This window comes from Littorina saxatilis, linkage group LG2 (genome assembly GCF_037325665.1).
Source record: "Littorina saxatilis isolate snail1 linkage group LG2, US_GU_Lsax_2.0, whole genome shotgun sequence".
Taxonomy (NCBI): Eukaryota; Metazoa; Mollusca; class Gastropoda; order Littorinimorpha; family Littorinidae; genus Littorina; species Littorina saxatilis.
In genome coordinates, this window is record NC_090246.1 from 45,776,931 (window position 1) to 45,793,316 (window position 16,386).

The 16,386-nt window shown below is 42.2% G+C and overlaps 1 long non-coding RNA gene across 1 annotated transcript; it reads left to right on the plus strand.

Annotated features, from left to right (window-relative positions):
• The first annotated feature begins 4,894 nt into the window (after positions 1-4,894).
• Positions 4,895-11,642, plus strand: LOC138955558 (uncharacterized). Its single transcript, XR_011452267.1, has 4 exons — positions 4,895-5,123; positions 7,143-7,272; positions 9,095-9,198; positions 11,065-11,642. It is a non-coding gene; the product is annotated as an uncharacterized lncRNA (long non-coding RNA).
• Positions 11,643-16,386: the final 4,744 nt, after the last annotated feature.

The window sequence follows — 16,386 nt, forward strand, 5'->3', positions numbered from 1 at the left end:
GACCATACACACTCAGTTCTGATAACAAATTAGACAAAGTTTATTTATCATTGCAGAACAGTGTAGATGGTCTCATTAATTGGACGAAATACAACCACATGAGTCTTCACCCCCAAAAGACCAAATACATGTTAATTACAACAAGGCAAAAAAGACAAAACATCAAGAATAATCCTCATTCCTTATTAATTGGCAACGATGCAATAGCGGAAGTAGGAGATCACAAAGTTTTGGGAGTAAATATCGATAACAATTTATCTTGGACCCATCATGTTAGATCGTTGTGTAAAACCATGTCGAGGAAAATATATTTGTTGAACAGAATAAAACACTTTCTTGATCCACACTCAAGGTTATTATTTTATAATGCATACATACAAACCATCACGGATTATTGTTCGACCATCTGGGACTCAGCCAGTGTAAATATTTTAAAACCACTGTATAGTCTACACAGACGAGCACTAAAATCAGTTCTATTAAAACAATCCAGTCTTGTTTTCGACGATTATAAACAACTTAAGATTTTGTCCTTAAAAGAAAGATTTAAAACAAATAAAGGTGTGCTCCTTCACAAAATCCTTTCCGGCCATGCACCACGTGCTTTCATTACAAAATTTAAAGCCAAACCAAGCCGAAAATTCAACGTCCCCATTCCGCGGATAGATCTCTTTAACTTAAATCAAGTTTAGCTTATTCTGGCAGCGTTTTGTGAAATTCTCTCCCGGAATCAGTTCGAGTCCCAACAAATCTCAATACTTTCAAAAAACACCTCTCATTACATTTAATGTCAAATTACGAAAAGTCACAGTGATGGAAGACTTCGTTCTGATTATTTTCATATTGATCATATTTGTCCATAAAGCATCAGTGTTTCATAACGCAGGAATGTATGTATAGCCTACAACGTGTATATGGTCACTAGAGGAATACCCGGCTTCGCCGGGTGAATCACGAGACAGAGACAGACAGCGTGGCGGTTCACCACAATCACCTTTGAAGGCGAAGTCCTCTCAAACGGGATTGAGAATTTTAGAGCATTTCTAAGCCCTATATTAAAGGCACAGTAAGCCTCCCGTAAACCATCACAGAGCTCCCCGAGCGTCTACATACAGTACACGCATACTTCCATTTGAACGCTCACCGAACGGGAACATCCTGGCTGCTTTCTGTCGAGCGTGAGAAATTTTCAAAAAATTTATTTTCGTGGACTTGGTCCAACAACAATGGCGCCTCGTTTTGGTGCTGGACGACTGTTATGATACCGGAAATCACGCCCGGACAGTAAGCCTCCCGTAAACCATCACAGATGCTGTCAGGCTTTTACACACAGTACAAACACCCTTCCATTTGAACGCTCACCAAACGGGAACATCCTAGGTGCCCTACGTGAAGAGCGAGCAATTTTTAAAGAATTAATTTTGCAGATTGTCTCGAACACTTTTTGGACCCATCCTGAACTCAGGTCAAACATGAGTTACTTCCCTTCGGGTCTCATTCTATCGATGTAAACTGGCGATAGCCGTGAATCGATGATTATCAAAATGTTTTTGGACCGTGGTGCGTTTTTGCGCTAGACCTAACTTTTAAAATCTAAATAATAAATTGACAGCTTGTTACACAAACATTCTTTAATCATAAAAGAATTCTTTTTTCATCAAGACAAGATCAGTACAATTCGAAGTTGTGAAAGTTTGAAAAAAGAAAAGCCCGGAAGCAGGGTCACGCAAGGGTCGTAGCAGACGACGGTTTATGCATATCGCCGTTCCTCCCACAGTCAAAACTCAGACAAAAGCCATCGCTAGAGTTCTTGTGAACCACAGCCGTTTGTTTCGTGCATAAAAACGTGCTATTGTAAATAAGCTCACATCGAGTCGCATTCAAATGACTAACTGACGACTACATTGTGAAAAGGGGAAACTGGATCACACGGGTTCACGATGGCTCAGGGGTAAGATAAACCACGCAAAAATAAATTCTTTGAAAATTGCTCGCTCTTTACGTAGGCCACCTAGGATGTTCCCGTTTGGTGAGAGTTCAAATGGAAGGGTGTTTGTTGTGTGTGTAAAAGCCTGACCGTATCTGTGATGGTTTACGGGAGGCTTACTGTGCCTTTAACTGTTATGGCTTCTCAAAGGCCAGAACATACAGACAGACAAAAGCCGCCAGACCTTAAACAGAACTCTACAATCCACAGGTGTTGCCTCCACACACACACACACACACACACACACACACACACACACACACACACACACACACACACACACACACACACACACACAGAAGCCGTATATATCTATATATATAAATATAGAGAGATAGATGACAGTGAATTGGGAAGATGAACAGAAAAACCAAAATCGGTTCAGCGCTGCGCGCTGAGAGCACGTGTTGAAATTCTCATCGACCAGGTTGTGTCCGGGGTGTACCTGAATATGCCCACCAAATTTGAAGCAGATCCATCGAAAACTTTGGCCGTGCATCGCGAACACACACACACACACACACACACACACACACACACACACACACACACACACACACAGACACACACACACACACAGACACTAGTCGTATATATATATATATATACTAGATGATTACCCGCTTCGCCGGGTACCGGCTTCGCCGGGAAGAAGTAGAGCCGAATACCAGGCTGCGCCTGGGACCCGGCTTTGCCGGGTGTACGCCGGCTTCGCCGGCGCACGAAGAAAAGGAGATAAACGCGCAAAACACTGGAGACCTTCTAAAAATAGTAACGTGCAGTGACCTTCTAAAAATAGTAACGTAGTAACGGGAATATGGATTGACGCCACACGGAGGAAGGGAGATAATCGCGGCTGAAAACACTGGAGAAGATAAGGAAGAGTTACTGGTAGTGGATCCCGACAAAAAAAAACAACAAAAAGCGGTTCAGCGCGCACAGCGCTGCGCGCTGAGAGCACGTGTTGAAATATCTCATCGATGAGGTTGTGTAGCTGAATACGGTGTCCAAATTTGAAAAAGATCCACCGAGAACTTTGGCCGTGCATCGCGAACAGACAGACAGACAGACAGACAGACAGACAGACAGACAGACAGACACTAGTCGTATATATATATATATAGATATAGATAGAAGATGTGAATAGTTTTTCTGCCTTTTTTTTTTTTTTTTAACTGCCATGCTTATCTTTTGTAATTGTTTTACGTTTGTATCTATATCTATATACGGCTTGTGTGTGTCTGTCTGTCTGTCTGTGTGTTCACGATTCACGGCCAAAGTAGTAGTAGACCCCGGACACAATCGTGGAAAATTTTGAACACGTGCGTGCTCTCAGCGCGCAGCGCTGAACCGATTGTGGTTTTTCTGTACATCCATTCCCAGTAACTCTTCCTTATCTTCTCCAGTGTTTTGCGCCTTTATCTCCCTTCCTTCGTACGGTGAGCCGGGTATTCGGCTCCACTTCTTTCCGGCGAAGCCGTACCCGGCGAAGCGGGTATATACATATATGTATTTAAGATTAGAATAGTTCCTCTCTGGGCGAGGGCTGGTTGAAAAGAAGCTCGTTTATATTGCTTATGCCACAACCCTCGTGAAATAAAATTTGATTTGATTTCATTTTAGTGTGTGTGTGTGTGTGCGTGTGTGTGTGTGTGTCAGTGTATGTCAGTGTCTGTATCAACGGCCTCAAAAATCAGTGAAACAGACTTCAATACCACGACCCTGTCTGTGGGACCGACAACAAAGCTGGTCACTGAGTCTGACAACTTGTGGCAAGGCAAATATCTTCTTTGGCTCAAAAAACCTTCGCGGCCGATGATTTCAAACTTAAACTTAAAAAGAACACACTTGCAAATGATATCGATCAGCTACTTCGATCAGTTGGTTAAAAATCAATTGGCATTGCAATCAATCAATCAATATGAGGCTTATATCGCGCGTATTCCGTGGGCGGTACAGTTCTAAGCGCAGGGATTTATTTTTTATTTTATTTTTTATTTTTATGCAATTTATATCGCGCACATATTCAAGGCGCAGGGATTTATTTAGTGCCGTGTGAGATGGAATTTTTTTTACACAATACGTCACGCATTCACATCGGCCAGCAGATCGCAGCCATTTCGTAGTGTACACGAAGGGACCTCGGTTTTTCGTCTCATCCGAAAGACTAGCACTTGAACCCACCACCTAGGTTAGGAAAAGGGGGATAAAAATTGCTAACGCCCTGACCCAGGGTCGAACTCACAACCTCTCGCTTCCGAGCGCGTTACCACTCGGCCACCCAGTCCACAGTGGAATTGCAGTGGAATTCAAACCTATTGGTCTCTGATAGATTAATGTCAATTAGATCATGAATGCGACACTGTGTTGTTGGTGCCGTACAGGCTCAGAACACCGTGAATGAGACTGATAGTTCCAAAACTTGAAGGGATGTGTGCATTAAATGACCATTGGCTTTTACTGAGGTGTCACGACCACTTGGTTATCACGGACATTTCAATTGTTTCGATCTGCGTCAGTGACACGAATGTCTATGTGCATTTTCCCTTCCGTTTACGGAATGGTTTATCATTCTAAAGGTATAAGTGAACATTGATAATTCCACTGTCAAATATTTGCTGACAGACTGGGACTCCGTGCCTATAATTGACTGAGGACTGCCTCGCACTCTGTAGCAATTAACTGATCATGTGACGGGCCTACAAGCCCTATCAAGCGGCCTGTAAACACTGCGCCCACATGAATGTGGTCGCTCACATACACACACACATACACGCACGCATACCGTGCACACGCACGCACAGGCACACGCACACACACACACACACACTGACACACACACACACACGCACACACACGTCTTGGGTTACCATACTGTATACAGAAACGTGTGAGCTTGATTTCCACTGATCATCAGTGTTAGGCTACTCTACGTGCACTGTCACACTCCTTAATCAGTTACAATAACCTGCGTGCGGGAAGAAAAGCCAGCAAAGTACTGACAGGATAGGCACTCAGGCCTTTGAGGAGACTAAGACATATTTTTTGTAGACACGACAGGTACTGACTGATACAGCTAGCTTCACCGAATCAACTCAAATAAGAAAGATGATAGTCACAAGAACACTCATCACAGGTAAGAAGAAATAAACTTGCCTTGTCTTAGTGTTGTTGTTGTTGTTGTTGTTGTTGTTGGTGTTGGTGTTGTTGTTGTTGTTGTTGTTCACGTCGTCGTCGTCGTTGTTTTTTTAAGTTTGCTTTTGTAGTGTTCTGTTCTTGGGTCTGTCAGTTTTCTTTAAAGGCACAGTAAGCCTCCCGTAAACCATCACAGAGCTCCCCGAGCGTCTAAATACATAGAGATTACACAACGTCATCGAGTGAGGGACCGAAAAATATTGAAACTCGAGGATGATTTTTTTGTGGTATCAACCGAGACCGTAGGTCGAGGTTGATACCACACAACAAAATCATCCGAGAGTTTCAATATTTTTTGGTCCCTCACAAGATGACGTTTGTGTAATTTGTGTATACAATGATAAATTGATTGTATACAATAATCAATCTCTATACCTTCCTGTCACTGGAAGCAGCAACACTTGAAAGCATAAGTTCCCTTGACAAACGTCATTTATGATTGGCGTCATCTATGAATGACGTCACTGTCTAGACAAGACAAGTGCCGGTATCGGCAAACCTTGTCGCGGCAAAGGCGTGCCTTGATACCATTGAGATCATAGGAGATGCACAGCAGTGCCGATACCAGGTTTCTTTAGCTTCACTTTAAAATGATATCAGAACGATAGTTATTCACTTGAAAGTGAACACAGGAGAGTTGTATACAGTACAAGCATACTTCCATTTGAACGCTCACCGAACGGGAACATCCTGGCTGCTTTCTGTCAAGCGTGAGACATTTTCCAAGAATTTATTTTCGTGGACTTGGCCCTGAAGAACAATGGCGCCTCGTTTTTGCGCTAGACCTAACTTTTAAAATCTAAATAATAAATTGACAGCTTGTTACACAAACATTCTTTAATCATAAAAGAATTCGTTTTTCATCAAGACAAGATCAGAACAATTCGAAGTTGTGAAAGTTTAGAAAAAGAAAAGCCCGGAAGCAGGGTCACGCAAGGGTCGTAGCAGACGACGGCCCGGTTTATCAGTCCGGCAAATCGCCGTTCCTCTCAACAGTCAAAAGCCATCGCTAGAGTTCTTGTGAACCACAGCCGTTATTTCGTGCATAAAAAAACGTGCTATTGTAGATAAGCTCACGTCGAGTCGCATTCAAATGACTAACTATGACGACTGCATTGTGAAAAGGGGGAAAACTGGATCACACGGGTTCACGATGGCTCAGGGGTAAGATAAACCACGCAAAAATAAATTCTTTGAAAATTGTTCGCTCTTTACGGAGGGCACCTAGGATGTTCTCAATTGGTGAGTGTTTGAATGAAAGGGTGTTTGTACTGTGTGTAAATGCCTGACCGTATCTGTGATGGTTTACGGGAGGCTTACTCTGCCTTTAAAGGTACTGAACTTGTCAAATCCAGGTGCACGGAGCCCCTGGGGCTTTTAGTCATACCTCAGGCAGCTATCCTTTAGAAGAACTACCAAGTTTCATTGACTTGCACCCAAAGAGTCAAGAACTGCGATTTTTTTTCGAATTAATTTCGTACTCGGACCCGGCTGGTCTTGACCTATTTTTGGATCTAAATTTAGATCAGGTAGATCACCACATCATGCACAAAAAGACACGTCACTAGCAAACTATATCAGACGTCATCATGAGTTTGTGTAAAACAAAATCGAGGCCGGAATCACTCTGTTGAATCGAACTCCGACCAAACACCACGTAATAACTAGGTTAATTCATGCACTCGCGTGAACAAGAAACTGTCGAGCTTCACAGATGTCGTCGTTGGGTAGTTTTGGGTTTGTTTTACTACCATAGGAGGATTTTTGAACTGTAAATGCACTCAGCTGCAACAAAAACGCAAAACGAAGGCTGTGAGCTGCACTGTGCCTTTAACTGTGTCTGTGTGTGTGTGTGTGTGTGTGTGTGTGTGCGCGCACGCGCGGGCGCGTGTCGTTTCTGAGCATTTTCATAACTCAGTATAATTATTTTCCTTCTTCGCGATGTTTCATTGTGTTCCAGCTGTGGCATTTCTGTTGTGGAGACAAAGGGCAGTGTACGCGTGCATTCATCCTGATCTGGCTAACTGTACAACAGTTTACACCCAAAGTCTTGAAGGCTCGGTCATCACAAGCAAGGACCAGTATTGTAGGTGAGAATGAAGAATTAGTGAGTGGATCCAACTGATGCGTGTTACTGTTAGATCAACCACTGAAAAGGCTGCTGATTCTACTTCTCAATATTAGAATACCTTACACCCCAATCACACGCATACGCCGCTCCTACTACGTTCTAAAATTGTCCGATCGAGAGAGTGGCCAATCGTAGGCCAAACGTGGGAGGATCTCCATGAGCGTGGTTTGATCGGGGTGGGGTCGGGAAGCTGCACGCTCTCCCCACGCTTGCAGAAAAAACAAGTCGCGTAAGGCGAAAATACAATATTTAGTCAAGTAGCTGTCGAACTCACAGAATGAAACTGAACGCAACGCAACGCAGCAAGACCGTATACTCGTAGCATCGTCACTCCACCGCCCGTGGCAAAGGCAGTGCACGTGGAATTGACAAGAAGAGCGGGGTATTCGTTGCGCTGAGAAGGATAGCACGCTTTTCTGTACCTCTCTTTGTTTTAACTTTCTGAGCGTGTTTTTAATCCAAACATATCATATCTATATATTTTTGGAATCAGGAACCGACAAGGAATAAGATGAAAGTGTTTTTAAATTGATTTCGAAAAAAAAATTTTGATAATAATTTTTATATATTTAATTTTCAGAGCTTGTTTTTAATCCGAATATAACATATTTATATGTTTTTGGAATCAGCAAATGATGGAGAATAAGATAAACGTAAATTTGGATCGTTTTATAAATTTTTATTTTTTTTTACAATTTTCCGATTTTTAATGACCAAAGTCATTAATTAATTTTTAAGCCACCAAGCTGAAATGCAATACCGAACCCCGGGCTTCGTCGAAGAGTACTTGACCAAAATTTCAACCAATTTGGTTGAAAAATGAGGGCGTGACAGTGCCGCCTCAACTTTCACGAAAAGCCGGATATGACGTCATCAAAGACATTTATCAAAAAAATGAAAAAAACGTTCGGGGATTTCATACCCAGGAACTCTCATGTCAAATTTCATAAAGATCGGTCCAGTAGTTTAGTCTGAATCGCTCTACACACACACACACACACACACACACACACACACACACACGCACACACACACGCACATACACCACGACCCTCGTTTCGATTCCCCCTCGATGTTAAAATATTTAGTCAAAACTTGACTAAATATAAAAACCGTAGCCGGGTCGTTGCCTACAGAAAGCGTGACAAAGTCTTATTAAGAACGTAGCGGGAACGCCATTATCGTACCAGCAGCGTGGTAGCATTGTGGTTAGATCTCGGTGGTCGTGATAAAACCACATATCAGGTCCGTTCATCTTCGCCGTCAAAATCCAGCACATGGCAAATAAAATAAAAACTACATCAAGACTGTACTGCGCCACGACCCGGCTACGCTTGTTTTGTGCAGTTCAAAATAAGCGTAGGGAGAGCGTGCAGCTTCCCGATCTAGCAGATCCCACCCCGACCAAACCACGTTCATGGAGATCCTCCCACGTTAGGCCCACGATTGGCCACGCTCTGGATTTTGACGGCGATATGCCCCGATTTGATAACTTTTTCAGATCGGCGTGATCGGCATGTAATGGTCGTGCCTAAGGACGTAGCACTGTGTGACGGGGCCATTAGCGTTGATCAGCAATGCGTTGAATGCAACATGCGATATACTGTTTGCGCGAGAGTGTGTGTAGACTCGAGAGTGGGCTGAAAAAGGGGGTGGGGGGGGGGGGTGGGGGGGTGTTGGTATCGTAAGCAGTAATTGGACTCTAAGTCACATCATGTTAAAGTATATGCGGCGTTTAAAAATGTAACATCCTGTGTATGTGCCGTTGTTTTCCTGGACAGAGTTTTGCGGTCATATTACACCTGTGTAGGAGGCATTTGTGGCACGCTTCCAGAAGACATGATAGACTTCATTGTCGACGCACAGACCCATTACTTTGATTGCGGTAAGTCATACCATTGATGGCAGCATATACATATACTTAGGAGAGTTAATGTGTGCATTATTATTTCAGTGGCAGTGCACACCACTGGCGCCTTTTGACGGTATTCCCTATTTTCCTAATAGAGTAAAAAGTAAGCCTATCTTTGGTCAGCAATTGCATAATTATTCTCTCTCTCTCTCTCTCTCTCTCTCTCTCTCTCTCTCTCTCTCTCTCTCTCTCTCTCTCCCTCTCTCTCTCTCTCTCTCGCTCTCGTTCTTGTCAGACAGACAGCAAAGTACTTATCTGAATCAATCACTCTTGTAAACAAACAGTAAGGTTTGGAGTTCCACAAGGTTCTATTCTTGGTCCTTTACTATTTTCTATCTATATTAATGACCTACTATTATTTGTTAAATGTATGTGTGAACTATTTGCAGATGATACTACAATTCATTCTAGTCACAAAGATCTAAGTGAGCTAGCAAGAGTCCTCCAAGAAAACATTGATCGATTGCTGGAATGGTCAGAACTAAACCATATGTCGCTGAACCCAAATAAAACTAAATGCATGCTTCTAACCACTAGACAAAAACGACAAAATCTATCATCGAGATTTCCTAAACTACAAATACAAAATCAAGATGTAACTGAAGTTGATAACCATAAAGTGTTGGGAATAACCATATATCAGTTATCAAAAATTAAACACTTTCTAGACCTACGCACACGGAAACTGGTTTTTTCAGGCATATATTTACTTAACTATTGATTATGCGTCCACAGTGTGGGACTCTGCAAGTGCAAACACTTTGAAACACTTGTGCTCTTTACATAGACGAGCTGTTAAATTAATTCTTTTAAAAAAGGCATCTCTCTCTACGTCTGATTATAAACAATTAAAGATTCTTCCTATCAAATTAAGATTTACCTGTAACAAAGGTGCAATGATGCATAGAATGGTGCAATGATGCATAGCATGCACCTACACTCATTGCCTCAAATTTCAAACTGATCAATTCAAGAAAACTAAACAAATTAATTACCCCAACCCCTAGAATTGACCTGTACAAGTCAAGTCTTTCTTATTCTGGCGCCATATTGTGGAACTCCATTCCTGATAAAATGCAAGTCAGTGAAACATCGATCAAGGAACTCTACATGCTGTTCTCTTGCAAACAACTACAAGTCAATCATTCTGTGATAATATTTCAGCATTGCTTGATATTCATAATGCTTTTTGAAATGTCTTTTTAATTGTTTGACACGTTAATTATGTAAATTGTATGTTGATTAACTTAACTTCTATTTCTTCTTGTTATTAATCGAGTTACCCTCAATGGGCGAGGGCTGGATGAAGAAAAGCATGTTTACATTGCCTCTGTTACCCTCGATAAATAAAATTCAATTCAATTCAATTTTCTCTGGCACGCTCGCGCTTCTCTCGCTTTATGTCTCCATTAATTTTCTCCACTTCCTCCTCTCTGAAAGGTATGGTGGTGGTGGTGGTGGTGGTGTGTGTGTGTGTGGGTGTGTTTCTGTGTGTGTGCGTGTGTTTCTGTGTGTGTGTGTGTCTGTGTGCGCGTGCGCGTGTGTGTGTGCGTGCGTGCGCGTGTGTGTATGCGTGCGTGTGTATGTGCGTGCGTGCGTGCGCGCGCGCATATATGTGCGTGTGTGTTTGTACAGTTCTGTGTGTGTATGTGTGTGTGGGTGTGTGGGCACGGTGTGGGTGTGTGTGTGTGTGTGTGTTTCTATCTGTCTGTTAAATTTGTCAAGTGTGTGCTTGTTTGTGACATAGGGGATTGAGCTGGGTTTTTGTTTTACTAGTGGTTGGATTGGGTGTTCAACTGCATTCTGACTGAAACGTTATTTGGTGTTGTGTATCTACAGGAATAAGCAGTTCGCCAGTTGCCACATCGATGTCGCTTCCTTTGCTGCTGATGACAGTGCTCCTGCCAGGCTTGAAAATTATGTAAAGTGGTTCGGAACTCACAGCGACATAATTGTTTGTGAGCAAAAATCGATAGCTTTATCAGTGACCAGCTGGTGAGTGAGAAAGTCTGCCGGCTGAAAAGCCGTGTGGCAAAAGTACAGATCTTTTCCCTGTTCGTGTTGGGCACACGTAAGTCAGTTCCTTCCGCATGATCCGAAATTAGTCCACGATGCCGGACAACATATTGTGCACATATAGACCACGATCATATATTTACTGATTATTGTAAGCAGAGGAACAATGGTGCCTGCGCGTGATAGCGATAAATAAAAAGACCAAAAAAATACTTTTCCGGCGTGTGAACGAAATAACGGCATTTGCGGTTTCGTCTTCTTTGTTCACGCGTGTGTACAGTATTTTTCTTTGTTTATTTGCTTATTCAAAGCGATGAAATTTCTGTATAGCAAATGTAGACATTATTTATTTATATTATTATACCAGTTGATGAAATAAAGCCATGCAGTTTCCGAGTGAAGCAGGTTGAGTAGCCATCTTTCTTTAATTTTCTCTCCGTCCTTACTTAGTAATCGGATTTTCTAAAGAAGCAAGTATGCGTATATATGTGAAGGGGTAGTGGTGTGCGTATTCTGCTGACGTCGATCCGGCAAAGATATTTTATGAGGCCATCGAACACAAATTATGTAAAAGCAGACAGATACACCTAGACGTTACTTATAACTGTGTGATCTAAACTTCAAATGAAGCCATTATTAAAGGCACAGTAAGCCTCCCGTAAACCATCACAGATACTGTCAGGCTTTTACACACAGTACAAACACCCTTCCATTTGAACGCTCACCAAACGGGAGCATCCCAGGTGCCCAACGTAAAGAGCGAGCAATTTTCAAATAATCAGTAATTTTGCGGATTGTCTCTCAGACAATCGGACCGTGGTGCGTTTTGGCGCTAGACCTAACTTTTAAAATCTAAATAATAAATTGACAGCTTGTTTCACAAACATTCTTAAATCATAAAAGAATTCTTTTTTCATCAAGACAAGATCAGTACAATTCGAAGTTTTGAAAGTTTGAAAAAAGAAACGCCCAGAAGCAGGGTCACGCAAGGTCGTGGTTCTCGTAGGAGACGACGGTTTATGCCTATCACCAGTTCCTCTGAACAGTCAAAAGCCATCGCTGGAGTTCTTGTGAACTACAGCCCTTTGTTTCGTGCATAGTGAGAGGTACATAATAACGTGCTATTGCAGATAAGCTCACATCGAGTCGCATTCAAATTACTAACTGACGACTACATTGTGAAAAGGGAAAACTGGATCACACGGGTTCACGATGGCTCAGGGGTAAGATAAACCACGCAAAAATAAATTCTTTGAAAATTGCTCGCTCTTTACGGAGGGCACCTAGGATGTTCTCAAGCGGTGAGTGTTTAAATGAAAGGGTGTTTGTACTGTGTGTAAAAGCCTGACAGTATCTGTGATGGTTTACGGGAGGCTTACTGTGCCTTTAAGCAATACATGTTGGGAATATCGTTGTGGCCTGTGCATGATTTAGACTCATCCTGAACTCAGGTCAAAATGAGTTCGGCTCATTCTCTCCCTGACAGGATGCCTTGAGTTTCCTTGTCTGGCAAGGAAACCGATTTTTTTTAACATATTTAGAGTTTTTTGTAATGTATTATTGATATCTTCTTCTTGTCGTTCGCTGTTAGATCGTCAGTCCGGACATAAGCAGATTCCCGATCGTCGATAATGATTTTTCATGGTGTTTTGTAATTTTTAAATTACAAAGGAATTGATATGTAAGACAGTTTCAAGCGAGCTATTTTTCGCGGCTGTATTTACTGTGCAAACAACTCTAAATATGGCAAAAGTGTCACGTGATAATCAACCGTTTGGTTTCAGCGCTCACTGGAGCAGACGATTTTTTCTGTAACCAGTTGACAGTGATGAAACCATGCATATATTACGGTCTGCTTCCGGCAGCAGTCCCAAAATTCAGTTTTGACTTGTTTTGACCTTAGAACGATGTCTTTATCATAACTGTGAAGAACAGAACGGAGATCACTGTCGAAGTCGGCCAATCTGCAATCATTTTCGTCTCGCGAACACTGATCTCAAATTTAGATCAGTGCTCGCGAAAAACATATGGGAGATAACTCTGTATTTTTGTTTTGTTAGATTCGCGTAGGACTGTAGCGTCCGGTCAGAGAGACAACTGGCAATAGCCGTGGAGCGATGTTTATCAGAATGGATTTAGACTGTATCAGTGAGTTCCTTTACCCCATGATTAGGCCTAAAAAAAAAAAAATAGGTGTGGTTACGGTAACCCGACCTACCCTATTTTTAGGGGCCGACCCTATAACTTTTTATTACATTTGTCAAAAAAATTAAAAAAACACAAGAAAACAAGAGGCGAACCCATCAAGGCTCACGTAAGAAATCGACAAACAGTAACACAAACTCAATCACTCCGTCACACACACACACACACACACACACACACACACACACACACACACACACACACACACACACACACACACACACACACACACACACACAGAAAGAGCATAGGTGAAACTGTGCAAGAAAGCGAGACACTAGATCTAGATCTGTCTGTCTGCACATGTAGCCTACTTGCAGGGACACGACTGCCAACTAGTCTCGGCCCGCTCAAAATAATAATGACCGAGACTTTCAGTACTTCCTTCGCGTGACGTCTAACCCTCTTACGTCATAATGTGACGTCAATGTAATGTGACGTCTTCAAATGTTAGAGTTTCTACCACAGACATACACACGCACGCACGCACATACGCACGCACGCACGCACGCACAGACAGACAAGTTACGATCGCATAGGCTACACTTACGTGAGCCAACGAGTGCAGAAAACGCAATGAAAGCGAAAGCGCCCGAGTCCCACACTTATTTCCCTGTCAAGTAGGTTTAATTTGTACACATTAGAAAAAAAAGTTTAAAAAAAAAAGTGATTGCCTACCTTCCTACCCTATATTTTTTGGCTATGTTACCGTAACCACACCTATTTTGTTTTTGTTTGCCTTAGGAGTGAGGGGAAAGGACCAAGGCAGCTTGAGCAACAGCCACTTTGACTAGACTGAGTGTAACCGAAGACTAATGTGTATGTAGGCCAAACTTTATCAACACACTGACCTCGATCAATGCCGCTGTCACGATTTCATCTTTCGCCTGTGTACATATTTCCCCCTCGACATATACTCAAGACTGAAATGTTGTTTCCTGGTAAAATTAAGAAGTGAAATTATTTATGGACGAAAAGCATGTCAGTTTCTTGCATGTGAAGAAAATTGGTGGTAAAATTTAATAGATTTCACCCCCAAAATTGAATTCTTCGAAAACGTGTACCGAGTGGTTACGTCCCTTGAGTAAGAAGGAAAACATTTTAGGATGAATCAAATTTCTAAGTTAAATAAAACAAATTGGTTGGACAAATTTGGCCCCATGAATGTAAGGTAGGGGAAGGGCTCCTAATATGGACCGGCTCCTAATATGGACCACCTCCTGTTCTGACAAACTAACGGCGCTAGAGCGCTCAACTTTTTTTCATTGGCTGTATTCACCCTATCTGGACAACTTGCACATGTCAAAACAGTTGCAGAAACACAAACCTCAAAACCGTTAGCCTTTTTCTCTTTTTTTCACTTTTGGCATCCTTGTTTTTGCTGTGTTGAGAGCATCCCTGGTCGTGTCAGCAGCTTCCTGACGGCTTTCACTGCTGGCAGTCATACAAGTCCCGGGCTGGGACTCAGGCGCTCCGTCCACATCAGTGTTGTTTTCCTTTGTCGCTGTTTCTGTAACTCACTCGGTTTTACCAGTTAGAGTTGTTGGCCCTAAGCTGAACCCCCAACCTGGAGGACCAGGGTACACATTTTAGTCTGGCCTCCACCTCACGCGGATCTGTTCGGCATGGTTGGACCTACCAGGGACACGAGGTCCCCGCCGACATAGCTCCGGAGGTTGTCAAGGCACCCAAGCCCCCACACCACGATCAAGGTAAGTGCACCAGGTGGGGGACTTTTGGCATGGTTCACTCTAAATTTGCCGCCTAAAACGGACTCGTTTCTGTCCACAGCCAACGCTTTTATAACACAAACATTGCTTTTTATGACAGCTAAGACCGTATTTGTTACAATTTAGCAGTCTTGACCCCGAGTTTCTACTGTAAAAAAAAAAAAATTAGCAAAATCTCAAAGTATGTGTGAGTCCCCTAATATGGACCACCTTCAACAAATCGAAGAAAATAAAAGCTAAAGCCTATTTTCATTAATTCATTAAGAAGCTTGCTGGAAATAACCCAGAACTCGCCCTCGAGATTTAAAAAAAAAATAACAAATAGTTTTCTTTTCGTGGAAGTTGATAATTTCACTTAATTTCACTCTGTTTTTGATAAGCTTCTTTAGTTTCCTGATGTGCTTCAAATAATGCTCTCATCAACCCGAAACAGATAAATCTAATGCATATTTGAATTAGTCTGACTTGCACACTAAGTTGTTTCATGTTATTTTGAAGTATAGGGGGCTTTTTACAGTGATTCGTGAAGGCCGCTTCATTGGTCCATATTAGGCGCCCAGGCTCCTAATATGGACCCTTTGTGATTTTTTCTGTATTTAATTTTTGCTGAATATCTATCAAAGCTATTTCACTCTAATTTGGCCTAACGGTTAACCTAAGAGAGAAGGACTACCAAACACAAAATGAAACTTCTTCGTAAGAAAACAAGCAAGTTATCAGCATGAAACAAAAAGTGGTCCATATTAGGAGCCCTTCCCCTACACAAGGTCGCTCATCAGTACTATCGAAGGGTGTTTTTTTGTTCAGTGTAGAGTTTATACTAGATCAACGAGGCCGAGAAGCGAAATATCAACACGGCGAAAGATGAAAACGTCACACCGCCTCCGTGGTGTCAAAAGTATGGAGGCCGGCGTACGCTGAGTCACTCACTCGCGAAGACTAAAGACCGACTTTTTCACGAAAGCTCGTAGACAGTACAAAGATTGACAATCTAAAAAAGAAGGAGAGAAAAGATAAAAACAACTAAAATAATCAACGACAATCTGACCGTGTACTTTCTTCATATTTTTCTTACCGTGTTGAATACACAACAATCAGCAGGTTTTATATAATAAGTATCGTCTGGGGTGTCGTCAGCCGTATACAGTTATCCACAAGCACCGTCAGTGCAAAAAAAGCTTTCATTGAAGGACAATGTGTTACAGCATGA